At 36.0% G+C, this 15,526-nt stretch overlaps 1 long non-coding RNA gene across 1 annotated transcript in view; it reads right to left on the bottom strand.

Annotated features, from left to right (window-relative positions):
* The window catches only part of LOC129144022 (uncharacterized), a 200,917-nt gene that overhangs the window by 25,463 nt on the left and 159,928 nt on the right, over positions 1–15,526 (bottom strand). The window contains exon 2 of the long non-coding RNA XR_008548092.1: positions 8,082–8,145. This is a non-coding gene — a long non-coding RNA (uncharacterized LOC129144022). The remainder of the gene's footprint in view (positions 1–8,081; positions 8,146–15,526) is intronic.

The raw sequence follows: 15,526 nt of genomic DNA, 5'->3' as shown, positions 1-15,526 counted from the left end.
TGAGAACACGGACCTTAAACATGAAATTACAATTGAGATGAATGTAATAAAAACCTATATATGGTAAGTAAGAAACATACTGCAAAAATATTTTGGGGAGCGTTCTGACAAATCAGAGAAGTCCCTCTCCCTTTAGGAATTGAAGTATGAACAATGAATTTTAAAACTATGGTTTAAATACCTAATATATGCCTGAAACTATCAATTTTTAGAACATGATTTAAATGCCTAATATATGCCTGAAACTATCCTAGAAACTGGATGTAAGGGATGATACTGAACAATGATGATAAGATCCCTTCCCTCAGAGGGATTATGATATAGATGGATAAAAAAGTAATAATCGTATGAGAAAATAAAAGGCTAAGTAATTTCAGAAATTGGTATTATGAGGTCAATTAAGAGACTGACTGGTGGTGGAATGGTATTAGAATTTGAACTGAGGCTGGGCGCAGTGGCTCAGGCCTGCAATCCCAGCACTTTGGGAGGCCGAGTCAGGCGGATCATGAGGTCAGGAGATCGAGACCATCCTGGCTAACACGGAGAAACCCTGTCTCTACTAAAAATACAAAAAATTAGCCAGGCGTGGTGGCGGGCGCCTGTAGTCCCAGCTACTGGGGAGGCTGAGGCAGGAGAATGGCATGAATCCGGGAGGCGGAGCTTGCAGTGAGCCGAGATTGCGCCACTGCACTCCAGCCTGGGTGACAGAGCCAGACTCCGTCTCAAAAAAAAAAAAAGAATTTGAACTGAGATCAGAATGATGTATAGGAGCTAACCAAGTGAAGATTTGGGGTAGGAGCATTTGTGTAAAGGTAAGACCTTTGGTAACTATGAGGCCAAAATGGGCTTTAACACATTCAAACAACACTCCCAGCTTGCTTTCTACATTCCAGCTGTGTTAAACTGTATTTCCTCAAACAGAACCACCAGTTTCTTGCCTGCCTGAGACATGTGCTGTTCTCTTTTCTTTCACCATCCCCCCATCCCCAACCAGGTCAATTCCTTTACCTCATTTATACATGCTGTTGAAATTCACCTCTTCAAAGAACCCTTCTGTGGCCAGTATGTGTAAAATACCACCCATCTCCAAGGAACTGTTTGACCTAATCCTGTATTGCCCAATATGATAGCCACTAGTCATATGTATCTATTTGCATTTAAATTTCTTATAATTAAATAACATTAAAAGTCCAATTCTTCACTAACACCATCCACATTTCAAATCCTCAATAGTCACATGTGACTACTATATTGGATAATACAGAATATTTCAATCATTGCAGAAAGTTTTATTGGGCAATGCCTCTCTAACTTGTTTTATCCCCTGCTGAGCACTTGTCATCATCAAGTTTTATTTGTTCACTCATTTATTTTATTCTCCTCTAAAATCTATGAAGGCGAGACACTTAGTACTTTCTTTTTTCATTTATGTATTCCAAGTGGTTAGAAGAGCAACTGACACTAATTAGAAGCTAATTTGCTGAATTAAGTTTTTAAAAAGACTTGTATGACTAGAGGACATAAGATTGTAGAGTGATCATCCCTGTTGTCTAGAGTCTTGTCCATCAGAATTTTTATTTTTGAAAATTTTTTGAGTTAGACTATTTTGAATGTTCAAATATACAAGTCCATTTTGTTGGTCAATAAGTCAGCACTTTAAAATCATGTCGTTTTAATCATTCTGCCATCCCCTTTCACTCCCAGAAGTGTCCTGGTATGTCCAATATAGTATATAATTCTAGCTAAAGGAAAATGCACTATGAGACAAGACTCTAATGGAGTATGAACTTTACCTGGCATATAATATGTAAGTCATATTTATTTGGCTAAACTTTCAGCAGCTATACTCTTCTACTCATGACTGGTGTTAATGTTAACTGGCTCAAAGATTACATGGTTCAGTTAGAGATCAGTTTTAAACACTTGAAGGTATGTAACTAAAGATAGAAGCAGCAAGATAACTAAAGACTGAAGCAGCCAAGGATAGGAAAAGAATAAGGAGGTCCACGATATAGAGAAAGGGAGGCCACATGGCCATTAGGACCATGTTAAGAAAAATATGGAACTACTTTTGGTTGTAAACAACCATCACATTTTTGAAATTCGGACTTATACTAAGTTCAGAATCCATTACATTTAGAGTCCATAAGCCAAGAAATTAACATAAAATCTATCTTAGTAAAACTACTATCTGCAGCAACTTGAAGAAGCTAATCTCAAACTACTCTTTAGCAATACCTTGGTAGTTCAGAATGCACAGAAATACCACAGACCAAAAAAGAATGAATATTTTATTCTAATTAGAACTGAAAGCTATTGGAGGGTTTAATATAGGATAGGATTTACCTGATTTTAAAGTTGAGTTGTAGTAAGCCCAGGCACAATATAAAGCTTATTGGGAAGAATAGCTTTCCCAATGATTGGCTGTGATATATATAGTCTCAGACAAGAGAGAAGGTAGATGGGTCACAGTAGTAAATAATAATAATATTATTATTATTATTATTATAATGTAGCAAAACATAAAACTCAATCAGTAGGCAGGGACCAACTCATGGGAGCTTTGAAGAGCATGTATAATAGTTGGGGCTTTAGCATAGGGGGAAGCTAGAAAAGGAGTTTAAGCTCAGGGGCAGCATCACTGCTTTCACCTTTCAGAGAGATTGCTTTGGAGGCAGTGAAGAGAACTAAAGAAGGGGAGATAATAATGGTGGGCTGTGAAAGCACATAGATGATCCTTAGGCAGCCCAGGTAAGAGCAGATACTATCATAGCCTAATGCTACGGCAGAGAGATAGAGAACTATGGGTGGGTTAGAGAGGTATTTTGAAATTATAACTTACAAGTCTGAGTAACTATTTATGGGCTATAATAACCATATATTTTGACTTGAATGACTGCATGGATGTTGGTATAATTTACTCAAACAAGAAGCTCAAAAGGAGTAAATTGGTTGAAGAAGATGAAGAGCTCAGTCAATTTCTAGTGTAGGCACCTGCAACACACTTAAGTTGAAATGTCCAGTTGATTATTAGATACAAAGGCTGAGAGTAAGGAAAAAAAAATAGAGCTGCAGATTTGAGGCTCCAGGCATACAGCTGTTAAAATAAACAATAGGAACATCTGAAGTCACCTTCTCCCTAAGGGATGGAGTACTCCCAAAATAACGTTTTTAGAAATATAAGAAATCTTAGAGGTCATTTAGTCCAACTCTCCTATTTCTCAAATGAATAAACTATCCAGAAAGGGAAAGTGATTTGTTTAGGACCACATAGACAGGAAGCTGCAGAGACAGAGTATGTCAAAACTCATCTCTCCAAATACAGTCCCTCATCTTTATACTATTTTATATATATATATACTTTATACTATGCTGTATATCTAATTATATATCAGAATTAGCACTCCATAAAATAAAGTTATATCTTAGCTTACTTTAAGTATATGTAAAAAATCTCTGACTTCCAAAAGATCACATTACACCTATAAATTGGTACAAGAATACTGTGTGATTATGATTAATTAAAATCTATAAAAGTTCTAGTTATTGTTATGTTATTAATTAGTTTAATGAAGCATTAATATAAATTGAAAATATGATACTAGTAAGGTTTTAATTTTAGAAATCAATATCTCATTAGGAAGTTACTGCTGTATCTATAGGCATCACTAGATTAATCTCCTAGTGTAAAGGAAGCAACACCCCAAATAGCAGAAAGTACTTAGATTCATGAAGCATTTTTATTTTTAATTTATTTAAAATAAATATATCTTAGTTCTGTAGAAAACATAGAATGACTCTGATTACATCTCAGCCTTAGATTCTAGCAAGTCTGGTATACAATCCCTTTCATTCTTAATCTTTATGATATTGAAAATGTTTGAGCCATTTAATAATTATAATTTAGTACGACACACACACACACACACACCCCAAAATATGTTTTCAAAATGGTTATTCTTTTCTGTGAGTTATCCCAGAATTATTATCAGTAAGTGAATATGCTGTCTTGTTTTCTTCTAAGCTATGGAAAAGGTCAGAATTAATGTCCAGTGTCAGAAACTGTAAAACTTAAATCGGGAAAGAGCATAGGAATCATCAAAAGACCCTTCACATGTCTCCAACCTCATCCCCTACATATCTCTTGCTCTCATCACGTTCTAGTTACATTGATCTTCTTTATGTTTCTTGAGTATGGCAAAATTACTCCCCTCCACCGCCATTCACTCTGCCTGGTAGGATGTCTCCTCAGATCTTTCCATGGCTAAACCATTTCTATCATTCAGGCATTGATTCAAATTTCACCTCAGAAGCATTATCTACCCACCCTACCTAAGGTAAACTTCCCCCACCCCTAGTTATTCTCTAAACCAGTTTTCTATTCTATTTATTTTTACAGTAGCTATCACCTTCTGTCAATTATATATATATATTTGTTTGCATATTTTCCCTTGCTTTTCCAACTAGAATGGGAAATCCAGTGTAGCAAAGGTCTCATCTGTCTTGTTCACAGTTGTGTCTACAGTGATTTGTTTCAGCACTTCATGCATAGCAAGACTCCATAAACATTTTTCAATAAATGAATCTAATATATCTTCTTCAAGTTTGGGAGTCTGTGGCCCACTAACCAATAATAGTGCTGAGGCAAAAGCCCCAATTTTCTAATTTAAAGTCAAGAGCTCTTTTTATCACACATATTACTTCTATCTCATTTCTAACAGTTATTCTAAGGACATTTAAATATTTCTGAAAATTGATAAATAATAATAATGTGATGGATGACATTTATTGAATGCCAATTAAGCTCCAAGCATTGCATTAAGTGTTTTAACTGCTTTAGCACATTTAACCTTTGCAATAACTTTATGCCAGTAAATCCTAAATCCTATTATTAGATTGGGGGATGGGAGGTGGGGGAGGAGAGAGAGAGAGACTCAGATAGTTTAAGTAATGTGTCCATGTTCACACAGCTGTTTTTTTTTTTATTCCAAACACTGATATCGTAATTGCTATGTTATGTTAAGTGAACTTTACATGGTAATTTATTGGGCATTTGGGGTAAAAATCATGCTCCAAGAATAAAAAACCTGAGAACACATAAATATCACAACAAATCAGACTGGCTAGATTTGTATTATTTGCAAGTTACAATGTGATGACAAGAGTGGCAAGAGTTTTCACTAGCTTGTTCCATATTGATCACTAGACCACTGGGCTGCTGGAAAGTTCTATGGCCTAAGGCTTACTGTTAGATTGTCCATCACCATAAATTCTCAAAGGCCTAATGGTGAAGTGTCAGCATTTGGGCCCCGAGGATAAAAACATTAATAAAACTCACAAGCCCATATTTCACATGTATTTTCTACCCTAAAATAAAGTAACTTCAAATCCTACATTTATCAAATTGATTTTCTGTATGTTAATGTCAGAATTTACAGATTTCCTTTCAAGGTCCTCAAAGTCTTTAAATGTTATAATAAATAAATACTTATAAATTATTTAATTTAGGGAAAAAGAAAGATTCTCTTTTAAGTTCTCATTTTCAAGGTTGGACAAAGTTTAAGAAATAGAAATATTCTCCCCTTCCAAGACTGAAATGGGAAAGGTGGAAACTCATTGAGCCTTGAGTTATTTGTATTTAGAAGTAAATTGAGGCAATTTGGATTATTAAAAATATTTGGAGACTCATTTCATACTTGAGATTTTTATAATATCTAAAATTAAATAATAGTAATGAATTAATTTAAAAATAATTTTAATACCTTAACTCCCTCTTTCAAGGAGCGTAAGAATCTTTGACAACATCCCTAAACTTGTATTTACTTCATCTGTAAAGAGAACTGGTTATGATCTATCTACTAGGAATAGAGTTTTCCATTTAATTATGTGTAGGGAGGACAGCAGTGTTAAAAAAACAAAAAGGAGGGCATTAATCACAGTCTCCCCGCGCAACATTGTAAGAAAGCTTAGAGCTTGTGATGCTTCAGTTTCCTCACATATAACAACACAAAAGTTGAAATGATGAGCTCAAAGGTGGCTTTCTTCCTTAGGTGGACTTAAACTTGGACCTAAGGACTGCCTCTCATCTCACCCCATGCAAGGCCTTTGAATTAAATTCAAAAGGTTATAAAAACACTGACATATATTTTAAATACATGTGTATGTCCATTACCTCATTTTTTTGTTCTGAGTTAAGGGACAATAGTTTTATTTTGCTGGATTCTACAAAGTGTTTATAACAACCCCACTGCTCTAATCCTAAGAGCCACTGTCTAATTCTATCCATTAGAGGCACTATCTTATAGTGGTTAAAATAAAATATTCTGGAGTCAAACTCTTGGGTTTCCTTTCTACTCCTCAAAATACTAAGTTTCTGACCTTGAACAAGTTACATAATTTACTTGTATTTCAGTTCTCTTGTCAATAAAAATAAAGAACAATTATAAAATATTCTTTGTAAGATTGCTTTAAAGAATTAAAAATATATTACATAGGGAAAATGCTTGGCACATAGTAAGTACTTGAGGCTATTTTTATTTATGTTTTAAAATAAAATTTCCAATGGATCAGATCACATGTTTACCTTTCTTATATGTAAGTAGAGAATAACAGAGCTTTTAAATATTTGTCAAATGAATGAATGATTGAGTCAATGAATGGATAAACTAAGGCTTTTGAGTAAGTGGTTTAATAAATATCTAACCTCAGAGATGAGCCACAATTGTGCTGAATAGTGAAGGAGCATTAGAGGAAAACACTGAGGAAAATACTTGGTCACGTCATCTTCATGTCTTTTTCTTTCCCCAGTGCTAGAGCCATCATCCGAACTTTCCGTGCAAATAAACAGCCTGCTTAGAATTATCTTTGTTTTATTTCTTTGCTCTCACAAGTATATTTTCCCCTAAATCTCTAACCAAAATGTACTGTCTAGCAAATGATTTTTAAATAGATTAAACTAATCTCCCCAGTGTATATTCTATTTTGAGCCTTTTTTCTTCAATTTTCTTTCAGATGTTAATTGTAAGTATTACACAGATGCATTAATATCACAAAAGAAAATGATAGAAAAAATGTGTGTGCACACTCTGTGCTTGTGTGTATGTGTGTTATGTTCCTGTAGACTAATTGCAGCACTGCTGTTACTATTTCAATTATTAGTAGTAAGTATTTAGCAGACATCTGTTAACACTGGGGTTTTAGGCAGCCTTGTTCTCTAACAGCAGGAGATCTGAAATAATGATCTTTGAATATTAAATTCACCTTTGAAATGCATTTTGTACTCAAACATTTTAAGACATTTCTCACGCTTCTTAATTATTCCAGACTTGAGACATGGTTTGATATCTTAGAAAGCGCAAAACTCAAAGTGGCTTTAGTTCTAGTGCTTGCTCCTCCTCTAACTAACAATTAGATTTCCGAACAACCCTTAAACTCCCCAGGCCTTGATCTCCTCATGTATAAAATCAATGATGGGAGGAGTTGGCTAGATCATCTCTACGTTACAGGTCAAATAATCCTGTGACCCTAGCTCTGAAAAGGAAGTCAATGACACGAGTATTGAAAAAGTAAGTCCCACTGAGTTGCTTTTGCTAAATCAACCTGGAGATTTCTGCACTTTATTTTTTCCTTTCAAGGATGAACATGGAAAAAAATAGCATAAAAATACAAATATCACTTTTAAGTACTTATTAAAAACAACCCTTACGTTACCCAAGCCCATGTAAGAAATGGGTGCAAGAATATGTACCTGGCCATTTTATGCCTATCTTGATCACTATTTATATCCATCCATCAAACATTTGATGAGCATTCACTATGCAGCAGCCATAAGACATAGAGATAAGTTGTACGTAAGTCCAATCCTAAGTACCCACAATAACAAAGATTTAAGGTGACACTCAAGGTGACTTCAGCAAGATGGCAGAACAGAAAGCCTCCTACCCCTTCAAAAACACTATTCAACAACCTTACAAGGCTCAATTCCCTTTGTGAGTAATCTAGAAAAAAATTAAGAGGCCCCCGCCTTTCAGTGCAAAACCAACCCATCTAAGCCAGTAGAAAAATTTGTGGAATCTACTTACCCTAGCTGCTACCTGAAGCTCAACGCAGCATGACCGGAGACAAATCCCAGCTCCAGGCTTCTCTCTGGAGAGGGAAACAGAAGACAAAATATCCATCTAATGTGCAGAATTTCTACCCAACAGCAGCAGAACATACATTTTCCTCAAACACACATTGATAGACCACATGTTAGGCCACAAAACGGGACTTAAATATAAGAATATTGACATAATACCAAGTATCTTTTTAATAAAATAAAACTAAAAATCAATAGCAAAATAAATTTGAAAATTCACAAATATGTTTAAGTAAACAATATACTCCTAAATAACCAATAGGTCAAAGAATAAATCAAAAGGATAATTAGAAAATATTGAGACAAATGAAAGTAAAAACACATCAATACCTATGGAATACAGCAAAAACAGTGCTAAGAGAGAAGTTTATAGAGGTAAAGGTCTGCATTAAAAGAAAAAAAAATCTCAAATAATCATCAGAGCTTTATACCTTAAGAAACCAGAAAAAGAATAAACTAAGTACAAAGATAGAAATGGAAGGACATAGCAAAGATTAAAGCAAATATTAACCCAATAGAGAAGAGAAAAACAGTAAAAGAAAATCAACAAAACTGAGGTTACTCTTTTTAAAAAAAAAAAAAGACAAAATTGGCAAATCTTTGGCTAGAATAACTAAAAAAGAGAGAAAACTCAAAGAAAATTAGAAATGAAAGAACTGCTGCAATAGGCCTTTAGTAATGTGGTGGTAAGTTGTGGGCGGAGGGGAAGCTAACTACAGTCCTGTAATTAGGTCTTGTCTTTTAGTGGAACTGTGCCTTTGTACTATGAACTCTGTAAGTGCTTCTCAATGTTTTGCCCTCCCTTTACGTGAGATGGGATGGCTAGAGTGCGCTGGTGTTGAGTATTCCCTTTCTCCCACATGGAAGGATAGAAGGGGCTGGAGTTGGGAATCTCTTTCCCCTAGGTCAGTTAAGCTCTCATAAAACCCCAGCAGGTTAGGCACTGGTTAAATATTTTTCCTGATTGCAAAACTTGAGAAGAAGAAAAGAATATTCTGATATATCTCAAATGGTTCCTTTTCCCTTCCCACTACCAAAAGCACAAGAGGATTTTTCTCTGATATTCACTGTGAGGACTTTGTGGAACTCTAAGAGACAAAGCTCATGAAAGTGTGCCCCCTCTCCTCTGATGATTGGGTCTCCTTGGAGTTTTTAGCACTTAGTCTTGTTCACACTGAGCCTCAAGCAATTTTTCAATTACAATTCAGGTTTCCCTGCCTTGGCATTGGTTCCCAAAGGGGTTTCTGCTCTTGGGTTCCTGCTCTGGTAAATTGCATTCTCTGTATTCACCTATCAGTGTCTTTGATTTTGGGGACAGTGGTTTGCCCTGTAACCTCACTTCTCTTAAGGCTCGAACAAGGGCTGAATTTTCACTTTGATCAGCTTTTTACTTCATGTTAGGGCAAAGTGGTGACTTCCAAGCTTCTCACATGTTGAACCAAAAAGACAGAGCACCTGATATACAAGTTTTAAAAACTGAAACAAATTAAATATCCTTCCTAAATGGGTTAAATTTACCATAGTTCGTGGAATGTGGTAAGAGAGTATGAAGCAACCACTATAAATGATGTTGTACCTACTTATTGACAAAGAAAGATATTTACACTACTTAACTAGAAAACAGAGTATAAAATGTATTTATAAATAATTCTAACTTTGTTTTAAAAGATATTATATGTGCTAACATATATATATATAATGCATGAAATCTGGTATTATATACACAAAAATATTAATACAAGTTTTCTTTAGAGAGTATATGATGAATACTTTTTTATTCTCTTCTTTATGTTTTTCTGCATTTTATTTGTTTGTTAAAATCAACAAGCATTGCTTTTAAAACCAGGCTTCATATGTGTGTGGGGAGAGAACATAGTAATGCTGTGTAACTTAATAGCCACAGCCTGACATGAATAAGTTGATCACAACTTCAAAGCCTGTGAAGTGAAGGAGTGATATTATTTTCTTTCAAGAAGGGAAGACCTTCTTGAAATTCTGTGTTGCAGCCTCATTTTCAGCTTTACCTCTCACTCCTTCTTCTCCATGGATGTCCTCCAGGGACCCCTCAGTCTCTGGGATCCTAAGTCTCTCTGTTTTTAGAATATCTGTAGCATTTAATGTTCGTAGGTCTCATCCACACTTATCTATTGCCTTTAGTTATTAGCTCTCTCTTATGTACCTATGTTTTGCCTCTTGAACTAGTCTACATGTTCTTCACAGATAGGTCTTGTACAATGTCTAAAATGAAAATGGTACAAATAATAATAATATATAATAGTAAGGAGTAAAAATGACCACTTACTGAGGACCGTTTGATTCTAGGCATTGTCCTATGGACATATGTTAACTTATTTTATGCTCATAATAATTCCATGAGGTTGGTATGATTGACCCCATTTTACAGACGAGGAAACTGAAGCCTAGGGAAATTAAATAACTCTCTCTGGGTCATAGATCCAGTAAGTTATTGAAGCAGAATCCTCTATAACACTCATCACAGAGCTCTCTATATTAGCAAGCACTCAACAAAGAATGGTAAATGCCATAGTTGTTAGGCATCTTCTGTCTCAGGCTACTGGAAAGAAATTTTGTTTGAAATTTCTAGACCCCCTACAACATGACCTAAACAAGTACAGTGCTAGCTGCCCATAGTCCAAGTGCACCCTTAAGTATGCAGACATGCTCTGCCACAAGCAGAATTCCAGGTGTGTACAGACCTTTGGTCTTTGCTAAGTTTAGAGTCAAGATGTCCCAGAAGAATAGGCAGGACTGACTGAGATTTACTCAGCTGTTTACAGATTTTCAACATTTTTCATCCTATTCACAGTTCACCTCTTGGTTTAATTCACATCCAATTAGTCTCTGTTTTTGTTTTTTGTTTTTTGTTTTTAAAGATTTTAGTCTCCATCATTTAACCAGTCATTGACTCGCACACCCCCATGGCTATGCTTATCGTGTTCCTTCATCTTAGAAACCCTCCTCCCCTTCACTTGTCCACATTAAAATTGTTTACTGAAGCTTCTAACCCAGCTCAAATGTTAGATTTTCTCTGTAACTCTCCTGGACCTTTCTACCTTGAATCCTTATCTCTGCATCTAAGTTCTATGTAGCCTTTGTCACAATGCATTATAATTATTTCCCTAGGTTTGTGTGTCCTCCACTGGACTGTCAGCTCTTTGAGGGCAGAGTACAGCGTCACTTCACATTCTATGCCTCATACATAGTAAATACTTACTAAATGTGGGTTAATGTGAATGGAAATGTGAATGGGACTAGGGAGATACAAAGTCCATGGTAGAGTTAAGTTAGCCATGCTTTAGGCCAGTAATTGTCCTCTCTCTGATGTGATTCTCTATTTCTAGCAATGAATTTAAAAAATAAAATAATTCTGAGTTAGGAGACTCTGAAGGGAAACATTCTAGTTTTCACAGTTTATCTTTTTATGTAGGATGAGTCTTGATCTGAATTTATAAAATATCAGGCAAACTCTTGTTAAAATCTGTGTCAAAACTTATACCAATGCCAAGATTATTCTTGAAAAATATTCAATATTAAATTAACCATTCCCTTCCATTAGTAAAAATAATTGAAAACTGAAGACAACCAAAACAACATTTAAAGCACACACATAAGATTTAGAGGCATAGAAATCCATGAAGTGAGCTGCCACAGGATGTCCCAATAGCAACCGTTTCACCAAGACATTTATTAAACGTTTGTGAATTGCTAAGTGCTGTCAAACGTCTTCTAGAAAGAAGGACTGGATGGCCACCTTCCTCATGGGAGGGACTGTGCCAAGAGCAATATTGCTCATGTCATTAGTCTGTGGTGAGGAGATGTTCTGAACCCTCTTTGAGAGGTTATAGGAAAGTCGCTCTGCAACTGACAAAGCATCTTCATTCTCATTACTGGAAATGCCAAGTGGGAAAGAAGTGGGTCAGAGTGTCCCTCACTCTCCTTGAGATTGCATCATGAGTAGTTTCTGGCCTTTGTCATCCAATGACTGTTTCAACTTCTCTTATTCTGTATTGAGCCATATGTTCAATACAGAGCACAAGTAGGACTTTTTACAGTAGAAAGCTTTCTCTACTTCGTTCTTATTAATCTGCTATAAAAAATAATGACCTTACTTTGGCCAGTCTCTTGGCCCTGTCATCTAATTGAGTTTTCTGAACAAGAATCAGGTCAACAGGCATTTCAGCCACTTTGTTTTCACCCCCAGACAAAATGTGAGCAAAATGTCAGTGAATTCTGTTTTAATAGAGAAAATTGATTCTGAAAAACTCTTCTACTTTAGGACTGAGTCACTTCTCTTAGGATGTTTAATTCTTTAAAATATAGTAACACCACTGACTATATACACACACACTCAAACTTCCCATAAAGAGTTTATCTTACAAGTAGTTTATCCAAAGGCTTTTTCAAAACTAATTACTAGCTGAAAAATGTAATTATCCATTCTCAGGCAGTCACAGCGTCTCAAAATTTTAGGGCAGGAAGGCAACTTAGAAATAATCTTAATCAATTCTATTATTTCAAAGATAAGGAACAATTTGATAGGCTGACCACTGTCCCACTACAACACTGTTAGTGACAGGACTCAACCTAGAACTTGAGCCTCCTAACTCTGAGCAGGACATTCGTGTTTAATTAGTGTTTTGTGCAAAAGGGGAGAAAACTGATAGATTGAGCTGTAGAAACAGTAGAATCATAATATGCATCTGATTTTAATCTGCCTATGCAGATAAAATAATCACACACAATCAACAAAGAGAAAACCCTCCAATTTCCAAAGAAAAATGGCTAATGTCAAAATAAACCCCTTGGTCTAATGGTAGGGGTCAAGTTCAGAATATTGATACGGTGCACATGTTTTGATCAAACAAATGATTCATTAGGTTGAAATCAGTTTGTTATGAAAAATGCCAAAACAACCATTCAATTCAGTAAAACTGGATAAATCACTGAGAAAACAATTCCAAATTGGTCCATTTAGAAGAATTGAATGTAATATGTAACTAGATACAGCCAGAAACTAAAAGAGCAAACAAAAAATGGGAGCACAGCACCAGAATCCTACCCCGGCAAACCACAGACATAAAGAAAGAAAGGAAACCATCTGGGGATGTGTTAAGACATCTTTTAGAGTACATGACTTCCCCCATGCCTTCTTAATTTCCCCATCCAAAAATGTGGGCTCTTGGTATGGATCCTTATATACCTTGAACAATGGCCCGACCATGCTTGACTGCACCAGAGCAGATCACCTGAACCAAGCTGAGGCAATTAAGTACCCCTCTGGCAGTTGGAATTGAGACAAGAAAAGACAGCCTCATTGTGTGACTGAAACCCTAAAAAGCAACAAAAGAGGGTATGAAGATATGTGCCTTCCATATGGACTGAATATGAGGGAGAGCTGGTTGACTGAAAAGTTAGCAGATAGGAAAAAAATAGAGTTTCTGATTATAATAATTGCTATCAGAAAAATAAACAGTAGCCCATGATATAGCATTATAAAGTGAGTGTAAGTCATCAGAGTGATGGTCAGAAATTTTTTAACTGAGACCTAATGGATGAGGAGCCAGCCAAACAAGCAGCTACTCGAAAGATATTTTAGGGAACATAGATAGTAAGAGCAAGGGCCATGAGGTGGGAAAGCTTCGCACTTTTATGGTGATTGGAGCACAGTGACTGAGAGAGACAGAGAATGTGTTTGAAGGTGCTTTGTCTCATTTGCCCAGAGCAGTATGGATTTAATTCTGTCACCAAATATTGTCATTCATAGCACTCATTGTACTATCCAAATGCCACAATTTTGATAATGAATTAAGAGATTGCCCTACTTAAAGGCAAGAAATTTATATTTTCTTCCACAGGCAAAGGAAACCATTGAAGATTTTGAGCTTGCAAGTGCCAACATCAGATCTATATTTTTGAAAAATCATTGTAGTAAAGAGTATAAATTAGAAAGCATAAAGTACAATCTATGGATAACTGGGCTTTGGGTCTAATTTGGTATTCGTTTTCTTTCTCATTTTCATGTCCTTCATGTATTCAGGGACAGGAGTTGATGGGTAGGCTTCTGAAGAGACACACTGTTGTGTTCTAAATAGTGCATGCATACAGTTGCCATCATGGACAGAAGAGGACACAGAACATTCAGGTCACACCAGTACGAAACAGAAAGGGTCCAGGAGCCTGGATTACCAAGACAATTATATGAGTTCTCCTTGTAGACATAGCCTCAGGACAATTATATAAGAGTATTCACTCATACCTATTTAATGCTGTCAATTAAAGATAATTCCTCTGTGAAAAATGCAAGCGCAATCCTTAACCCAAGTCAGAGATGAAAGAAAAAATTATATGAAAACTCAAAAAATAATTCCACATATAGCTGCTCAGTTCTGCCTAAGATCAAAGACGGTTTTGAAACCTCTGAAACAGGCATCTCTTTAAACAGAAAGTATGCATGGCAATCATCAGTCCCCACAAATAAACATAGTTATGAGGAAAGAAAGATTACCAATTTAAAAAATATTGCTGGCTTTCAATCATGCTAGATGAAGCAAATTAAGACAGATAAAGTTGGTTTCCTTTTTTAAATGAGGGACTCCTCTCCACGCTCCCTACTTGACTTCGGTGTCTATGGAGAGTGATAAAGAATTGCTTTCACAAATAAGCATGACCAAGAGCTCTGTGGGGTTATCTTTAAAGAAGTAAGAAGGTCAAATCAAGTGTGATGGCTGTATACACGGAAGAAAAGGCCTAAGATCGTGGTGGTTTGTAAAGGCGTCTCCAAACTCCATGGTGTTCCAAGTCATGGTCTTATGTTTCTGAATCCAATGTATAGGTTTGGACCATTTTAGAGATGCATCCTTTCCCTAGCCCAACCTCTCCACTTTTATATTCCTCATATCCCACCCCACCACAAAAGAAACAATCTATTGCTTCTTCAAACAAAGCTATCAGCCTATTCCCTTAATAAAGAGCAATTTTCTTTTCTTTTCTTTTATTATTATACTTTAAGTTCTAGGGTACATGTGCACAACGTGCAGGTTTGTTACATATGTATACATGTGCCATGTTGGTATGCTGCACCCATTAACTTGTCATTTACATTAGGTATATCTCCTAATGCTATCCATCCCACCTCCCCCCACCCCACAACAGGCCCGGGTGTGTGATGTTCCCTTTCCTGTGTCCAAGTGTTCTCATTGTTCAATTCCCACCTGTGAGTGAAAACATGCGGCGTTTGTTTTTTTTTCCTTGCGATAGTTTGCTGAGAATGATGGTTTCCAGCTTCATCCATGTCCCTACAAAGGACATCAACTCATCCTTTTTTATGGCTGCATAGTATTCCATGGTGTATATGTGCCACATTTTCTT

This window comes from Pan troglodytes, chromosome 4 (genome assembly GCF_028858775.2).
Source record: "Pan troglodytes isolate AG18354 chromosome 4, NHGRI_mPanTro3-v2.0_pri, whole genome shotgun sequence".
In the NCBI taxonomy this organism is placed as follows: Eukaryota; Metazoa; Chordata; class Mammalia; order Primates; family Hominidae; genus Pan; species Pan troglodytes.
Note: the sequence above shows the minus strand (reverse complement) of the source record. Positions and strands in the feature narration are given on the sequence as shown.